Source organism: Galeopterus variegatus, unplaced genomic scaffold, assembly GCF_000696425.1.
Source record: "Galeopterus variegatus unplaced genomic scaffold, G_variegatus-3.0.2 Scaffold619, whole genome shotgun sequence".
Taxonomy (NCBI): domain Eukaryota; kingdom Metazoa; phylum Chordata; class Mammalia; order Dermoptera; family Cynocephalidae; genus Galeopterus; species Galeopterus variegatus.
In genome coordinates this window covers 484,972-503,142 of record NW_007726730.1, presented here as the reverse complement: position 1 = coordinate 503,142, position 18,171 = coordinate 484,972, and the positions used below count along the sequence as shown (strand labels likewise).

The following is an 18,171-nucleotide window of genomic DNA, read 5'->3' as shown; positions in this document are numbered from 1 at the left end:
TTTTTTTTTCCAGCCACACCCACATACTGACAACAATCTCAACCAGTAGTGTCCTCTCTAATTACAAAGAAGTAACACAAAAAATTCTGGCTGCACCAGAGTCCCACTTCATACTGGAGGCAAGACTCATGGGTAGCAAGACTGAGGGATAGTCACAAGGACAAAGGTCCCTTCCAGTTCTAAGATTCTAGAATTTTAATTTGGGGGAATTTCAGGAGTAGGGATGCTCATCTGAATAGAAGAACCATTCCACTTTTATCTGTGTCGAAATTCTGGCATAGCCCAGTCTGGCTGAGGTTGAATTTAACACCTCATCTTAATCTGGGTTTCAATCAATTGTGGTCACACAGACAACAAAAACAGGATTTTTAAAGATGTATCAGCTTTCTTTGGATGAATAAAAAAGATTGGAAAGTGTGCCTTTTACCAACATCCAAAAAAGCTTGACCAATACCTTTTTCACTTATTGAATTGTTCATTTGATTACCAGGCTGGGGAGAAAGAAGAATAAATTTTCAAAGTCAAAGATAAGTACAGGTAAATCCTTCCATGTTATTCCAAGAACAGGACGATGAGGAGTCTGGGGTCTATTTCTTCCTAGACAGAGGGTGGGTGGGATGAATATACGGAGCACTGACTGAGAATTTATGTGTCGCAAAATGGCCTTGGTGTTATCAGCACCGCACTCTCCCGAGTGAGCCACGGGCCGGCCCAATAAATAAGTTTTTTATAGGAAAAAAGCAGACTAATTTATGGACCCAGAGCACAGGACTTGTGCTTGTCACCCCATGTCTAAGCAGGCACCACTGTGCTCTTAAGCAAGTTCTGCAGCTATTGGACAGATCATCTAGGCAAAGAATCAACAGAGAAACACAAGATCTTAACAATACTCTAGACCAATTGGACTTGGCAGATATCTACAGAACATTCCATCCAACAACCTCAGAATATTCATTCTTCTCATCAGCACATGGATCATTCTCCAGGATAGATCACATATTAGGACACAAATCAAGTCTTTTTTTTTTTAAAAAGATGACCGGTAAGGGGATCTTAACCCTTGACTTGGTGTTGTCAGCACCACGCTCAGCCAGTGAGCGAACCGGCCATCCCTATATGGGATCCGAACCCGTGGCCTTGGTGTTATCAGCACCGCACTCTACCGAGTGAGCCACAGGCCGGCCCCACGCCTCTTTTTCTTAATCTTTAACCACGCAGAGCTGACACTTCTCTTAACTGCCCCGAGGAAGTGGCTATCTGCATAAACTGAATAAAGAAAGAAAAGTACAAAATGTCATGTGAATATGTTTTATTCATGAGGAACAGTATGAAAGCAGTGTACTTCAGTTCACAGTGAAGAAAGAACTATTGGTCACAAGGGTATTTTTTTTTCCAGCCACACCCACATACTGACAACAATCTCAACCAGTAGTGTCCTCTCTAATTACAAAGAAGTAACACAAAAAATTCTGGCTGCACCAGAGTCCCACTTCATACTGGAGGCAAGACTCATGGGTAGCAAGACTGAGGGATAGTCACAAGGACAAAGGTCCCTTCCAGTTCTAAGATTCTAGAATTTTAATTTGGGGGAATTTCAGGAGTAGGGATGCTCATCTGAATAGAAGAACCATTCCACTTTTATCTGTGTCGAAATTCTGGCATAGCCCAGTCTGGCTGAGGTTGAATTTAACACCTCATCTTAATCTGGGTTTCAATCAATTGTGGTCACACAGACAACAAAAACAGGATTTTTAAAGATGTATCAGCTTTCTTTGGATGAATAAAAAAGATTGGAAAGTGTGCCTTTTACCAACATCCAAAAAAGCTTGACCAATACCTTTTTCACTTATTGAATTGTTCATTTGATTACCAGGCTGGGGAGAAAGAAGAATAAATTTTCAAAGTCAAAGGTAAGTACAGGTAAATCCTTCCATGTTATTCCAAGAACACGACGATGAGGAGTCTGGGGTCTATTTCTTCCTAGACAGAGGGTGGGTGGGATGAATATACGGAGCACTGACTGAGAATTTATGTGTCACAAAATGGAAAGGAAGAGCTGCCAACAGGAGCAGAGGCAGCTTCCATTCATTCCTGCTATAAGTTGTCATTCTGCATCCCCTACCTTCCAAAGAGTAGATATGTATAAAAAGCTATGGAAACAGACAAACAAACAAACAAGACCTATTTCATATAGGCCTGTAGTTAATAGTTAGTATATACTTCTCACAAAACCCTGGAACAGAATCAAATGACCTGTTTCAATATGGGGGGGGATCTAATTTTAGAAGTTGTCAGACGTATGATAGGCATTCAATAATTATCCACTGAATATTAAATAAATTGTCTATTCCATGTTCTACTGCTAACCCCCTATATTGGTTTCTGTACTCTCAATAGTACTCCCAAAGTCTATGACAATGTTCCTATGATTCTTTTTTTTTTTTTTTTTTTGGCAGCTGGCTGGTTCAATCCCTGTTACCGACCAGCTGCCAAAAAACAAAACAAAACAAAACAGAAAAAACGAATCATAACAGGGATTGAACCCTGGACCTTGGTGTTATCAGCACCATGCTCTAACCAACCAAGTCAGCCCTAGTTTCCCTATGATTCTAAGTAACTTGAGTTCATTTACTAAAATCTTAAATTAAAATAAAAAAAAACTTATTGTATATGTTAAAAAGCTCAAAGCAGATAGCATTGTATTACCCTCTACTATTAGAAAGATGGAGATTCACAATATAGAGAGTATATAAGCCACCAGCTTCCAAGTCCCGAATTACTTCCTCTCTCATTTCCTCATTGCTATTCCAGACAGATATGCGATGTTTTTCATTCTGCTGATGGGTACAGTGGTAACAAATTGATATTGGCAAGATCTTTCCTTTACTTATTTATTTGGCAGCTGATAGGTACCGGGATCTGAACCCCTGACCTTGCTGTTACAGTACTGTGCTCTAACCAACTGAACTAACTGGCCAACCCAATCTTGGTAAGATTTTTGAAATGAGAATGTAGAGTTTATTAAATACTAGAGCAAGCTCTCTCGATTGACCAGACTTTGTTACATAACATGTTTTTTGCACCAGATGAACAGGGTATATGACTTTTAAAAGAGTTGTTTTTTTAAAAAAAAAGTTTCCTGTTATTTCGGCAATAGTAAATAGCATCCCAATTTAGCAATTACTTAAAATGTTTGGAGGGTGGAGCATCTGGGAGAATGAGCATCAATAATGTAGCCCCTTCTCCTTTGTTTTAACTTTTCACTCAACAAGCATTTACTGAATATAGCCTGTGTGTCAGCAGTATTCTAGGCTGTATGGGAAATACGAATTTAAGAGGGCAATATCTTGCATTAAGGAGTTTATAATTTTGTAGAGGATGTAAGATATACACATACAAATCTCTATAAAATGTAAAATAGGCTATAAGAAAAGTGCAAAGTCCTTTCCTGAAGTGATTGGGGCATTATGTGACAAGCTAGTGTGTCAAGCTGGCCTGTGAGCTGGCCACGAAGAGGACAAGATGGGAGGGAAAGGATCTTCCAGCGGAGGGATCTCATGGGTGAAAGAACAGTCCAACCTCCTCCTCTGCAAAGTCTTCTCGGACCCCCTCCCCACTCCCTCTACCTCCCCTACTCCAAATGGAGGTAGACTCCCTGTTCCTTTGCTTTCCTGCAGAATGTAATTTGAACATACTTTCCTTGTAACAGTTATCTTGTAACTTTTGTTTGCAAGTCTGTCTCTCCAGTAAACTATAAACTTCCATAGGGTAGAAACTATGTCCTTTCATCTTTTTTTTTTTTGGCAGCTGTCCTGTACCGGATCTGAACCGTTGACCTTGGTGTTATCAGCATACTGCTCTAATAAAGTGAGCCAACCTGCCAGACTGTTCATCTTTGTTTTCCTAAAACTTAGCAGGGCCTCTAACATGGGTAGCTACTCAATAAATACTTCAGGGAGAAGGGAAGTCAGTTACAGGACACATTCAGAGATCAGCGGGTATTACCATGTACTTGGAATCAAAGATTCATGAAGGAGAGCAGTGGGAATTAAAGCTACCAGTAGGTTGGAAATAGGTCTGATAATATCAAGCGCTGGTGAGGATGTGGCACTCTTACACATTGCTGGTGAGACTGCAAGTTGGTACAACCATTTTGGAAAGCAATTTATCAAAATTGAATAAAGTCAAAGATATTCATATCTTGTGAGCCAGAAATTCCAACTCTAAAGAAACTCTTGCAAAAAGGAGATAGATGTAGAATATTCACAGCAAAAATGTGGAAATAGGGCCGGCCCGGTGGCGCACTGGATAGTGCGCCGCTTGGGAAGCGCGGTGGCGCTCCCGCCTGAGGGTTCGGATCCCACATACAGACCGGTTCCCGCTCACTGGCTGAGCGAGGCGTGGGAGCAACGCCGAGGTTTGCGATCCCGTTGCCGGTCCCCGGTCCGGTACGGGGGCAACACTGAGGGTTGCGATCCGTTGCCGGACACAGAAAAAAGACAAAAAAAAAAAAAATGTGGAAATAAATTTAATGTCCATGAACAGAGAATGGGTGAATACCTTGATACATGGATCAATGTGGGTGAATATTACAAATATAATGTTTAGTGGAGGAAGAAAACCCAAGGCTGCAGGAAAATTTCTGCTTTTATATAAAAGTTAAAATACTGTAAGACAGTACTATATATCTTTTAGAAATATATATACATTTATATTTAAATACACACACACACACACAAATATATCTAGATAATGCCTGGGCAGATGGACACCAAGAAAGAGAGGTGAGCAGAGAAGTTTATGTAATGACCTTAACTCTGTTAAACTTGGTGAAGGGTATATGGGTATTTTGTTGTGTTATTCTGCGTGTATCTTAAATATTGCACGAGACATTTTTAAAATGTTTCAGACCTATGTGGTGGCAGAATTGAAATACCATGCTAGGGAATTTAGATATTGTTTGGTAGTTAAGAGAGAACTCTTTCAGGCTCTTGAGCAGGTAAGTACATAGTACATAGGTAAGTACATAGTACATAGAACAGTGCTATGTAAGACACTGGGCAAAACCACAAAGATGTTAACACTAGATATGAGATGGTTCCTTTTTTCCCCTCTACTTCTCTGACCATACACTCTTCCTTTAAATCCTTAATAGCCTGTTAGTGTCTTTGTCAGAAAGCTTAGAGTCCTTTCTTAAAAATCTGTCTTTTTTACTTTATTATTTTTTTTACAAGTCTGTCTTTTTTAATCAATTGATTCCAGGTTTTTCTGTCATCTCTTGATATTATTTTCCTATTTTATCTGTTCTTATAAAAGCCCTCATCCTTCACTTTGTCCAGTTTTCCTATTCTTGCCTCCTGACCATTTATTATGTTATTTCTTATTTTATTTTTTATTAATTTATTTTTTAGTGGCTAGCCCATTAGAGGACCCGAACCCTTGACCTTGGTGTTCTTAGCACCATGCTCTCCCAAATGAGCTAACTGGCCAGCCATATTATTTCTTATTTTGCAATATTTTGTTGCTTGCTTTTAAATTTTTCCTGAAGTACTGGTCAGCCCCCAAAGAAAAAAATTTTTTTTTCCTAAGTTTACTGCCTCTATGAAGCTTTCTTTGATTAAATCAAAACCTTCTATTTCCAAGATAAATGTTTGCAATAGTCTAAAACAAAGAATACATATTCTACAGTAATAACTAAATAAGGCTGGCCAGTTAGCTCAGTTGGTTCTAGAGCACAGTGTTATAAAACCAAAATAAAGGGTTCAAATCCCTGCACTGGTGAGCCCGCCAAAAAGAATAATACTAATTAAATAATATCTAATATTGATTGAGTGCTTAGTATGTGTCAGGCGTTGTTATAAACTCTTTACACATGTAATATCTCATTTAATCTTCATAACAAAGCATATGAGATAAGTGCTTCTATCACCTCCATTTTACAGACAAAGAAACTGAAGCAAAGAGAAGTTAAATAATTTGCTCCAGAATACTCTGCCAGAAGTAAATGCTAGAGGTTGGCATCAAACCCAAGCAGCCTGGCTTGTCCTTTTTCTTTGGCAGCTGGCTGGTATGGGGATCCAAACCACAGACCTTGGTGTTATAACACTGCACTCTAGCCAACCGAGCTAACCACCCAGCTCAACAGCCCACATTCTTAATTCCACCTCACCAAGCTACCTCCCCATGTCAATGAGGACACCTTAAAAGTGGGAAGTAAATGTAGGCTGTCCTATGGGATCTGGGTTAGAATCTCTGGTTTCATTAAAAAGGTCAATAACTGTAGGAAAGTAGAAACTCTTCCTTTTTGCCTCTTCAGATCTCTTTGGTGATCCTACTAGGCTTTTATCATTAAGAGCAAGGCCCATGTCTTCTTTACATTTGCATTTCCAATGTCTGGTACAATCCCAGACCCACTGGATGCATTTTATAAGTAAGGATCAAATAAATCAATTCAACACAATTAGACAAACATAATAATAGTTGTGATTCTGTTCTTTACAAAGTTCTATTTAGCTGAAGACACTTCAACCCTATCACTGGCATAGTCAAATAACATTCACTGATGTTACAAGAGGGAACCGAATTTTGGGAAATTTGAAAGGGGTTTTTTTTTTTTTTTTTTTTTTTTTTTTACCTGTGAATAGGAACTAAAAAATTAGATAATACTCAACTTCTGTTTCCAAAATATTTAAAATTTAGCCTGGTGAAATGTCTTTGAATAATTGAAAGAGTACAGTGATTTTTCCAGGCTAAATTTAGATGTTTTTGATATTGTATGAGTAGTATTATAAATAAAAAAAAGAAGAACAAAAAAATAATATATACAAATAGGGAGAGTATGCTTCTTTTTTTAGCAATAGATGTGTTTTGGAAAATATATGTAAATTGAATCATTTTTTCCTTATGTCTTACATTATGATATTTGAGATTCTAGGTCAAAATTTCTGGTAGAACTACTAAACTAACTACTAATCTTTAACTTCATTAACTTTCTGTCCTTGTGTTTCTGTTCTTCCATCCACCTCTCAAACATTGTCCATGAGCAACTTCAAATTTTTTCAGAAGAAGATGGAATATATTATAATAATGTGTGTGTGTATATATATAGATATATATACACACACACACATATATAGTATAAAATGTGTAAATATGTGTGTATACAAAAACATGAATGTCCCAGAGATGTTTCCATTTAAAGGACTCCTTTTCTGTATTATATATACATAATAGGCAAAAATAAAATCATTAGCATGGAAGGCCCCAGGCTTGCACTTCCCCTGATCCCCTCACCCAAATTAGAATGGTAATGATAAGGCAAAAAGAGGGCAAGATCCCCTTGTTCTGAATCTCTCAAGCCATAAAACTGAATAGAAGAGAGATTCTGTATTTCATAATTCATGTAGTATTCACATGCCAGACTAGTGGGAAGGACAAACCAAAATTTATTTGAAATCTAGGAATAAGCAGTAAATGTAAGGAACTTGAACTTGGAGGTTTTAAGTTAGAATTACATCATATTATTTGTTTTAAAATGTTCTCATTAAAAAAAAAAGTCCTTGTAAGTTAATGTAGGTAAAATGAAAGTTCTTAGAGTTGAAAATGCTACGTGACAGTACTTGAAATTACAAGAAGAGATCAGGATTGTCCTCAGCCCCACTAGCCTCATCCCGGGTGCTCTTAGTAGATTTTTATACCTCTGCCAATAAATTTCTTCAACTGTTTTAAAAACATTTATGGGGGCTGGCTGGTTAATTCAGTTGGTTAGAGTGAGGTGTTACAACACCAAAGTCAAGGGTTCGGATCCCCATACCAGCCAGTCACCAAAAAAATAAAAAATAAAAACATTCATAAAGAGTATACAATGTTTAGCAGATGCATCAATACAACAAATAAAGTATTTACACTATGTATAAAAAGACCATTTATATTTTTTTAATAGCTTCTCTTAGAAAAATGAATTTCCGGGCCAGCTCGTGGCTCACTTGGGAGAGTGTGGTGCTGATGGCACCAAGGCCATAGGATCAGATCCCTATATAGGTATGGCCGGTTAGCTCACTTGGGAGAGTGTGGTGCTGATGGCACCAAGGCCATAGGATCAGATCCCTATATAGGTATGGCCGGTTAGCTCACTTGGGAGAGTGTGGTGCTGACCACACCAAGTCAAGGGTTAGGATCCCCTTACTGGTCATCTTTTTAGCGGAAAAAAAAAAAGAAGAAAAGGTTGAGTAAGAAAAAATCTCTCTGGGCCGGCCCGTGGCTCACTCGGGAGAGTGTGATGCTGATAACACCAAGGCCACGGGTTCGGATCCTATATAGGGATGGCCGGTTTGCTCACTGGCTGAGCATGGTGCTGACAACACGAAGCCAAGGGTTGAGATCCCCTTACCGGTCATCTTAAAAAAAATAAATAAATAAAATAATGTGGGTTACTGGTCAGTTGCCAAAAATAATAGCAATAATAATAATGGTAATAGTAATGTGGCCTGTCACTCATTGTTAAAAATGTCATTCTAATACGATGATTGTTGTTGTACTTTTCTCTTACTAGAAGCTCACATGTACTAGTTTCCAGGAAGAGAAAGAGGTCCAACAGTTTACCATTGTTCCTACTGCACAAATGAGAAGCTGAGATTCAGGAATGGTGTCTTACCCAAAGGAATACGGCAACTCAGCACCTAAGTTCAAAGTCTTTCCAGGCAAGGACCAGCCCGTGGCTCACTTGGGAGAGTGTGGTGCTGACAACACCAAGTCAAGGGTTAAGATCCCCTTACCAGTCATCTTTAAAAAAAGAAAAGAAAAAAAAAAGTCTCTCTAGGCACATGCAGTCATTGATAGCAAGTCCTTTGCAGAATTACAAACCTACAAACCAGGTGTAGTGAGGAGCAAAATAAAGAGAAGACATCATTCTACCTTCAATCTAAGGATAACAAGGGCATAAAACTTGTGGAAAATATGTACAAACACTTCCTATTAGGGATATACATCTTTTTTTTTTTTTTTTTTAAAGATGACCGGTAAGGGGATCTTAACCCTTGGCTTGGTGTTGTCAGCACCACGTTCACCCAGTGAGCAACCGGCCATCCCTATATGGGATCCGAACCTGTGGCCTTGGTGTTATCAGCACCACACTCTCCCGAGTGAGCCACAGGCTGGCCCGTAAAGAGGTTTTTTAAGAGGTATAATCCCACAAAGACAAAAGAATGGGAGAAGAGATCACAATATGATTTTGAAAGCTGGAAAATGGATGGATGAGTAGTAACTGTCTTAGTAGAACCTGGAAAGCTGAACCTTAAGCAGGCAGTATAGATAGCCAAGAAGCAATGTGATTTACACCAAAGAACCCACCAAGGTTCCAGATTTGGTGTTATCAGCTACCTTTGGAAGAGTGTTGGGGAGAGGTGAAGGTATGGCTAAGAACAGAATATTTGTTCTGTTGAAGAAATTGTTAGGAAATTCCCCTGACTCTGGGCAAAACACTATAGGTTAATTCACTGGAAGAAGTAAAATCAAGAATCTCTTGACTGGGGAACACCAGATTCAGTTAAGGGCAGCGTTATCATATCAGTCCAAATCCAATCAGGAGACAGAAACTACATAGTATTATAGAAAAAAAGGAGGGGGTTAAAGAAGGATATTTACATACTAAATGTTCAACTCCTCAGTCCTTTCTTTTTCAGCTTCTAAAATGCTGTCAGCCAGGCCTGAACTCTTCAGGCAAGGGATTGGAGGAATCTTCCTTGCAGACTCTGACATCCTAAAGGAAAAAGGCTATGATACTGATATTGTGAATTACTCAAAGAAAAAGTCCAGTCAGGATGACAGAGATCTGCTCACATTGAGTGTGCCCTGCCACATGATCAGAGCCTTCAATTGGCTTTTGGTGCCCCCACTGACGGAGTTTAGATGTGTTGTCCCCTCCAAAACTCATGTGGAAATTTGATCTACAATGTGGCAGTGTTGGAAACTGATTGAGTCATGGGGGCGGATCCCTCATGAATGGATTAATGCTCTCACTGGGGGCAGGGGGGGATTAATGAGTGAGTTCTTGCTCTATTAGTTCCTGCAAGAGCTTGTTGCTTAAAAAGACCCTGGCACCTTCTCTCTCTCTTGCTTCTTCTCACCATGTGATCTGCTCGTACCCACCAGCTGCCTGCCACTTTCCACCATTAGTAGAAGCAGCCTGAGGCTCATGCCAGACGCAGCTGTCCCAGAATTGTAAGCCAAATAAACCTCTCTTCTTTATAAGTTACCCAGTCTCAGGTATTTCTGTTATAGCAACACAAAATGGACTAAAACAGAAAATTGGTACCGAGGAGTGGGGTGTTGCTAAACAGATACCTGAAAATGTGGATGCAGCTTTGGAACTGGGTAATGGGCAAAGGTTGGAGGAGTTTGGAGGACTTAGAAGAAGAGAAAAAGACGAGGGAAAGTTTGGAATGTCTTAGAGACTTACATGGTGGCGAGCAAAATGCTGATAGAAATGTGGATAGTAAAAGGCCATGCGGATGATGAGGTCTCAGATAGAAATGAGGGACTTATTGGGAATTGGACAAAAGATAACCCTTGCTACACCATAGCAAGGAACCTGGCTACATTGTGTCCATGCCCTTGAGCTTTGTGGAAGTTGGAACTTAAGAGTTGTAAACCAGGGCCGGCCCGGTGGCTCACTCGGGAGAGTGCGGTGCTGATAACACCAAGGCCCCGGGTTCGGATCCCATATAGGGATGGCCGGTTCGCCCACTGGCTGGGCGTGGTGCTGACAACACCAAGTCAAGGGTTAAGATCCCCTTACCGGTCATCTTTTAAAAAAAAAAAAAAAAGAGTTGTAAACCAGAGCATCTGGCCAAAGAAATTTCTAAGCAGCAAAGCATTAAGGATGCTGCATGGCTACTTCTAACAGCCTACTCTGAGTTATGGCAGCAATGGCATTATGTAAAGCCAGAATTTAAAAGGGAAGCAGAGTGTAAAGTTTTGGAAAATTTGTAGCCTGGCCATGCAGTAGAGAAGTGGAGAGCAGGAGAAAAATGCAAGGGTGAAGATGATAAACTGTTTGCTAAAGATATTATCTTGGCGGTGAGGCAGCCAGATGCTAAGAACCAGGACAATGGAAAAAATGCCCTAAAGGCATTTGAGAGGTCTGGAGGGGTGCCCCACCCATCACAGGCCCTCGGGCCTAGAAGGACTGAATTATCCTGGAGGACAGACCTGGGGCACAGCTGCCCTTGGGATCCTGCTCCCTGCATCCCAGCTGCTCCAGCTGGAGCAGCCCCAAGTGTGGTTCGTGCAGCATCCCTGGAGAGTACAGGCCCAAAACCTCGGTGGTGTCCACGTTGTGTTAAGTCTGCAGGCCAGCAGGACATGAGAGCAGTGGAGGCATGGCAGCCATTGCTGAGGCCATCTACTAGAGCAATACTGAGCAGGAAAGTGGGGTTGGATCCCCCCACAGGGAGCCCCCACCAGGGAAATGTCTAGTAGAGTCAAGGCAGCAGGACCACCATGGAGATCTCAGACTTATGGAGCCACCAGAGTAGAACATCGGCCTGGAAAAGTTGCAGGGACCAGCACAACCCACTGGGCTGCACCTGGCAGAGGTGTGGGAATGAGGCTGCCTGATGCTTTGGGAGCCCAGATGCCTAATTGTGCCCAGGACACAGGACTTGGAGTCAAAGAACATTATTTTGGAGCTTTAAGACATAATGTCTGCCCTGCTGGGTTTCAGATGTGTTTGGGGCCTGTTTTTCCTTTCTTCTGGCCTATTCTTCCCTTTTGGAATGGGAACGTGTACCCAATGTCTGTTCCACCATCGTTTCTTGGCAGTAGATAAATTTGGTTTTGACTTTTACAGGTTCACAGCTGGAAGAACTTTTGCTTTTGGTCCCAGATGAGACTTTGGACTTTGGACTTTTAAGTTGGTGCTGGAGCAAGCTAAGACTTTTGGGACTGTTGGGATAGAATGATTGTATTTTATGTGTGAGAGTGACATGAATTTTGGGGGCCAGGGGCAGAATGATGGAGTTTGGATGTGTTGTCCCCTCCAAAACACATGTGGAAATTTGATCCCCAATGTGGCAGTGTTGGAAACTGATTGAGTCATGGGGGCGGATCCCTCATGAATGGATTAATGCTCTCCCTGGGGGAGGGGGGATTAATGAGTGAGTTCTCGTTCTATTAGTTGCTTAAAAAGACCCTGGCCCCTTCTCTCTCTCTCTTGCTTCTCTCTCTTGCTTCTTGTCGCCATGTGATCTTCTTGTACCCGCTGGCTCCCTGCCACTTTCCGCCATGAGTAGAAGCAGCCTGAGGCCCATGCCAGATGCAGCTGTCCCAGAATTGTAAGCCAAATAAACCTTTCTTCTTTATAAATTTCCCAGTTTCAGGTATTTCTGTTATACCAACACAAAACTGACTAAAACACCCACATTATATGAAAACAGACAGCAAAGGATCATTAGTTATCTGTGGAAACAGATCTGCCAAAACAGAAAACGGGGAGAAAAAAAAGCCTTGGAGGACAAGAGACTATGTAGAGAGAAGAAAAATGTTTCCCTAAACTATTATTAAAATTCTTAAAGGAATAAGCAAAAATATTACATCCATAGAATAAGATAAGACACAATAAAAAAGGACCATTCCAAAACAACCTTTGGAAATGAAAGTATGATAGCAGATCTTTTTTTTTTTTTTTAAAAGATGACCAGTAAGGGGATCTCAACCCTTGGCTTGGTGTTGTCAACACCTTGCTCAGCCAGTGAGCAAACTGGCCATCCCTATATAGGATCCGAACCCGTGGCCTTGGTGTTATCAGCACCGCACTCTCCCGAGTGAGCCACGGGCCGGCCATTATGATAGCAGATCTTAAAAACAGAAGATTCAATACTGTACCGGCCAGCAAAACAAAAACAAACAAAAACTCAGAAGGTTTGTAAGATAAAGTTGAAGAAATCTCCTAGAAAGCCAAGCAAAAGAAAAAGGGTGGGGGGGAGGAAAATAAGAGAGGAAGGATTTTTTTTTTATTTTTTATTTTTTTTATTTTTTATTTTTTTTTTTAAAAGATGACCGGTAAGGGGATCTTAACCCTTGGCTTGGTGTTGTCAGCACCACGCTCAGCCAGTGAGCGAACCGGTCATCCCTATATGGGATCCGAACCCGGGGCCTTGGTGTTATCAGCACCGCACTCTCCCGAGTGAGCCACCGGGCCGGCCCCGGCCCTTTTTTTTTAAAGAGAGCTTTTAAATGTCAATGATAAATGTGGCAAAATATAATACTACAAAAATAAGGGAAGCTAAAGGTTTGTGAAAATTGTTTGAAAAACATTATTTTAATAATAATAATAATAAAGCTAGCCAAAAGTTAAAAACTCTAAAATATCTATTAGACGTGATTTTGCCCTGAAACACAATGGATAGTAAATATAGTATTTCTGAGCATCAGAAAATATGATTCTTTTTATACAGTAAACATTTAAGGAAAAATGATAACGTTAAATAATAGTCATAATGACAACAGTGGAAACACTCTGTGATTTATAATCTTTCTCCTTGGATTATAGATAAATAAAACGAAAATTTTTAAAAAATGATTTTGAACGTGAGTCCATTTCACAGCAAAGTATTTCAAAATGATTTTTAAATTAAAAAAAATTTGGGCGGCTGGTGGGTACAGGGATAGAACCCTGGACCTTGGTGTTATCAGCACCACACTCTAACCGACTGAGCTAACCAGCCAGCCCTTGACCTCTTTTCTTTTTTTCCTCTTATTTTTTAAATGATTTTTAAAAAATGATTATTACCGAGAATCCATTTTGGGGCAAAGGACTTCAACGCGAAATAAATTCATTGTTCTTTTTTTTCTAAAGATGACGGTTAAGGGGATCTTAACCCTTGACTTGGTGTTGTCAGCACCACGCTCAGCCAGTGAGCCACGGGCCGGCTCTGAAATAAATTAATTTTTACACGGTTGTTTTCGACTGTCCCTTTCTTAAAGGACTTACGACTAGCTTTTCATTTCATCAATGAAACGTTTTTTCCCACCTGTATCAAATCCCCAGACTTTCTCATTGGTGGGAAGAAGTAATAAGACATGAGATATTTGTTCTGAAACTAGAAAGAAGGTATGTAATTGTATCTTCACACTATGGCAAACTTTTAATAGAAAACTAGATGCTTGAGTAGGAATGTAAAAACTCATTATCAGAAAAAAACCCCAGAACACTTGAAGTTTTGGAAGTTTAAGTAGTATTACTTTTTGCATGAGGAGCTTTAATTAATATCATAATTATTAAAAAATTAAACTATATAATTTGACACTGAACAAGACTGGTTGGGGACCACATGCAATCCACATGGCGAGAGTGTGCTACCCACTGGCCCCCCCAAAACATCCTTTCGTTTTTTTTTTAATTTTGGTAAAATATACATAACGAAATTTACCACTGTAACTACTTACCTCTGTACAGTTCAGCAGCATTCAGCACATTCACATTGTTCTGTCGCTGTCACACTGTTCACGTCCTCCTTTTTTGCCTTCAGACTGACCATTAGGGGGCGAATGGAGACAACGCATCAGCCTTGCTCTCCCACGCCCCCTCGCCCACGCATGCGCGCCTCACCTACAGAAAAGGGCGGGGTGGGTCAGGGGCGGGGCTAAGGGCTGCGCATGCGCGAGGCGGGCCTTGTGACGCAAGGCCGCGCGGCCGGGCTGGGACCAGGCGGCGGCTGGCGGAGGCGCTNTTTTTAAAAAAAAAAAAAAAAAAAAAAAATTTTAGGGGCTGGCCTTTTTGCTCAGTTGGTTAGAGTGTGGTGCTGATAACGCCCAGGTCCAGGGTTCAATCTCTGTACCAGCCAGCCACAAATAAACAAAAAGCAAAAACAAAACAAAAAACTTTAAATCAATAATTTAGCCATATAAGCATATCATTTAGAGAGACAGAGATAAAATGCCAAAGTGCTGGAGTGAGCAAGGCTGAAACAATGTTGGGACTTAAAAGTGCATGGGCTCTAAAAGATTTTAAAAGGACACAGTTTTTTTCTTGGCATGCATTTCTCTGACTTACCTCTTTTCCCGTGGTTATTTGATATTTTGAACTTCGGTCTGGGGCAAGATGACATTATTCACATAAATGTAACGTTGTTTTCCAGCCAGCCTGAAGCTGCAAACTTGCAGACTTGCACGTACTATCCAGACTGTGGGAAACCAAGGAAGACATCAATAAAGCTATGCTGATCCCACCCCTCCAGCAGGACCCTAAGATAGTAATATCAAGGGTGAGAACAGTAAGAACAGACTGGCTGGTTTGCTCAGTCGGTAGGGCGTGGTGCTGGCAACACAAAGGTCAAGGGTTTGGTTCCTCATAACTGGCCAGTCTGCCAGAAAGAAAGAAAAGAAAGAAAGAAAAGAAAGAAAGAGAGAGAGAGAGAGAGAGAGAGAGAGAGAGAGAGAGAGAGAGAAAGAAAGAAAGAAAAAGGATGAGAACAGAAAACAGATGAAGCCTTGGCAAGACCTTGCCTCTGGCTCCTTGCACGGAGCCGCCACAGCTCACGTCCCCTTTCCTCCTGATTTTCATCCCCCATGTTCTATTCCCTCAACCCCCTCCTTAAAAACCCCTCAGAAAATCCGAATCTTGGAGATGGCTTTAGTCTGGCCATTTCAGGCCATTCTCCTTCAGGTTTAATGGAGACATGGGTCAGCCCAGCATCACTCCTCAGGTCACTGGTGTTCCTGAATAAAAGCTGACTTCCATTTTCACCAACATTCGACTTTTGAGGGGTTTGACTTTTGAGTGGAAAGGGGGCAGGCGGCCAGATGGACCTGTGCCCTGTAACAAAGGGTCACCTAAAAAGAGCTGAAAGTAGTTACCTTTTTAAATTATTTTTTAAATTTTTTAAAAGATGACCAGTAAGGGGATCTTAACCCTTGACTTGGTGTTGTCAGCACCGTGCTCACCCAGTGAGCTAACCGGCCATCCCTATATGGGATCCGAACCCGTGGCCTTGGTGTTATCAGCATCGCACTCTCCCAAGTGAGCCACGGGCTGGCCCTGAAAGTAGTTACCTTTAAAGAGCAGAAAATGGTGAGGAGAGGAGGATGGGGTACTGCTATTTTCCAAAAAAAAGCATCATAAAATGATTTGACTCTAAATTATGAGCAAGGATAACATAGGTATAAAATAAGAACAAGATACAAAGAAACTACAGGAGGCTTTTCAAGTGAACAGAGCCCATTGGTGTACTCCCCTCCCCAATCTATTGTGACAACTTTGTCATATTACACATCTCACCAACCTTCTCCCACTCCTACCCATTCCCACCCAAAACAGGGTACTAATAAGAGAAGAACGGAAGACAGGGGTTGAGTTTGGATCTGCTCTGCTAGAATCTTATTAGGAGACCTGGGTCAGCTTTAGTCCATTATCACTAAATGACCTCTCCCTAGGCAATTTAAAATTTTTCTTTTCTTTCTTTCCATTTTTTTTTGTTGTTGTTGTTGGTTGTTTGTTTTTTAAGGCTGGCCAGTACAGAGATCAAACCCTGGACCTTGTGTTATCAGCACCACGCTCTAACCAACTGAGCTGTCTAGCCGCTTTAGTGAACTTAAAGTTTTTGTACTGAACTTACAAATATCAAAGCCAAGCTGACTCAATCCGAATGTATCCTCCTCTTCCTTATATTCTACCCAATATCTCAATTCCAAAACCCTTGATTCTTTTTTTTTTAAAAAAAGATGACCGGTAATGGTATCTTAACCCTTGACTTGGTGGTGTCAGCACCACACTCACCCAGTGAGCGAACCGGCCATCCCTATATGGGATCCGAACCCATGGCCTTGGTGTTATCAGCACCGCACTCTACCGAGTGAGCCACGGGCTGGCCCCCAAAACCCTTGATTCTAAACACACTTTCTACTCCTTCTTTCCCTAGGTTCTCCTCCTCTGGAGTCTGGAATACCTTGGGGTCCAACTGCCTTTCGACTCATACTTTTCAAGTCTTTGACACTTGGGTAACAGACTATTTTCTTAACCCTTTCGCTTCGCTCACTGAGGATAAAAGGTGGAGGTAGTATTCACCGTGCTTATATTTTATACAGAATAGTACTCTTTACCTACCAAATTCTAGAATATTTTCCCTTTTCTCCACTGGCTATTCTATTAGCTCTGATTCTAAGGCTGGTCTGCGACATAAATAAGGGGACTTAGAGGACCCTTATTTATAAATAAATATTTGTAAATATTTATAAATAAATATTTGGAGGACCAAGTTGGGATGGCTCTGGTAAGCTAGGTGTGCTCATCCATTCATTGCACAATACTTGAGGGAGAAGACTGTCTCCTTTTACATGAGTTCAAAACATAATATTCCACTCTCTCCTTGGCTCTCACCTAAACAACCCTCTGATCTGTGATAGAGAGGGCATGTTTATCCTGTTATCAATTAAACAAAGCTAGAAGGGATATTTAATATCTTGGAAGAAAGAATTCAGATTCAAAAAGCCTTAGTTTCCAAAGTTAGAATTCACAAATAAATGAAATTTACCAGGGATATGTTTAAAGTCCTATGTTTATGTTTAAAATATTAACTTCACAAACATAGGATGGGGAAGACTTAGCTTAACAACTCAAGTGAAAAAGGCTGTGAGTAGGGAGTTGACAGCAGGAAGCAGCTAGGAAGTGATTGCCAGAAAAGTAAATGCTTCTCTTTCTACCTCCCCAAGAACACAGGCAAGAGTGTTTATGCTATATCAATCAATCCATCAGTAAATATTTACTGAGAAACTGCTATGTGTCTAGTACGAGGAAGGTGCTATGTCAGAAGAGCAAGAGGAGGGACTCTTTCAACAGGCTGAACAGACAACATTGTTACATGGCAGTAACAATAAATTACATTTGAGTAGTACTTTAATCAATCATGTCCAATCATTTATATCGGTCTTCTGACTTCATAGCTTCCCTCTAAGTAGTAAGTCAAACACAGTCACCATGTTTTTTTGTTTGTTTTTTGTTTTGTGGCTGGCTGATACAGGGATCAAACTCTGAACCTTGGTGTTATCAGCACCATGCTCTAACCAACTGAGCTAACCTGCCAGCCCTCAGTTACTGTTTTAACAATAAGAAAACTGATGCTTGGGGCCGCCCCGTGGCTCACTCGGGAGAGTGCGGTGCTGATAACACCAAGGCCA

The 18,171-nt window shown here is 40.8% G+C and overlaps 1 pseudogene; it reads left to right on the top strand.

The window, feature by feature from the left end:
- The first annotated feature begins 4,752 nt into the window (after positions 1-4,752).
- LOC103588808 overlaps positions 4,753-18,171 on the top strand; it is a 15,055-nt pseudogene continuing 1,636 nt past the window's right edge.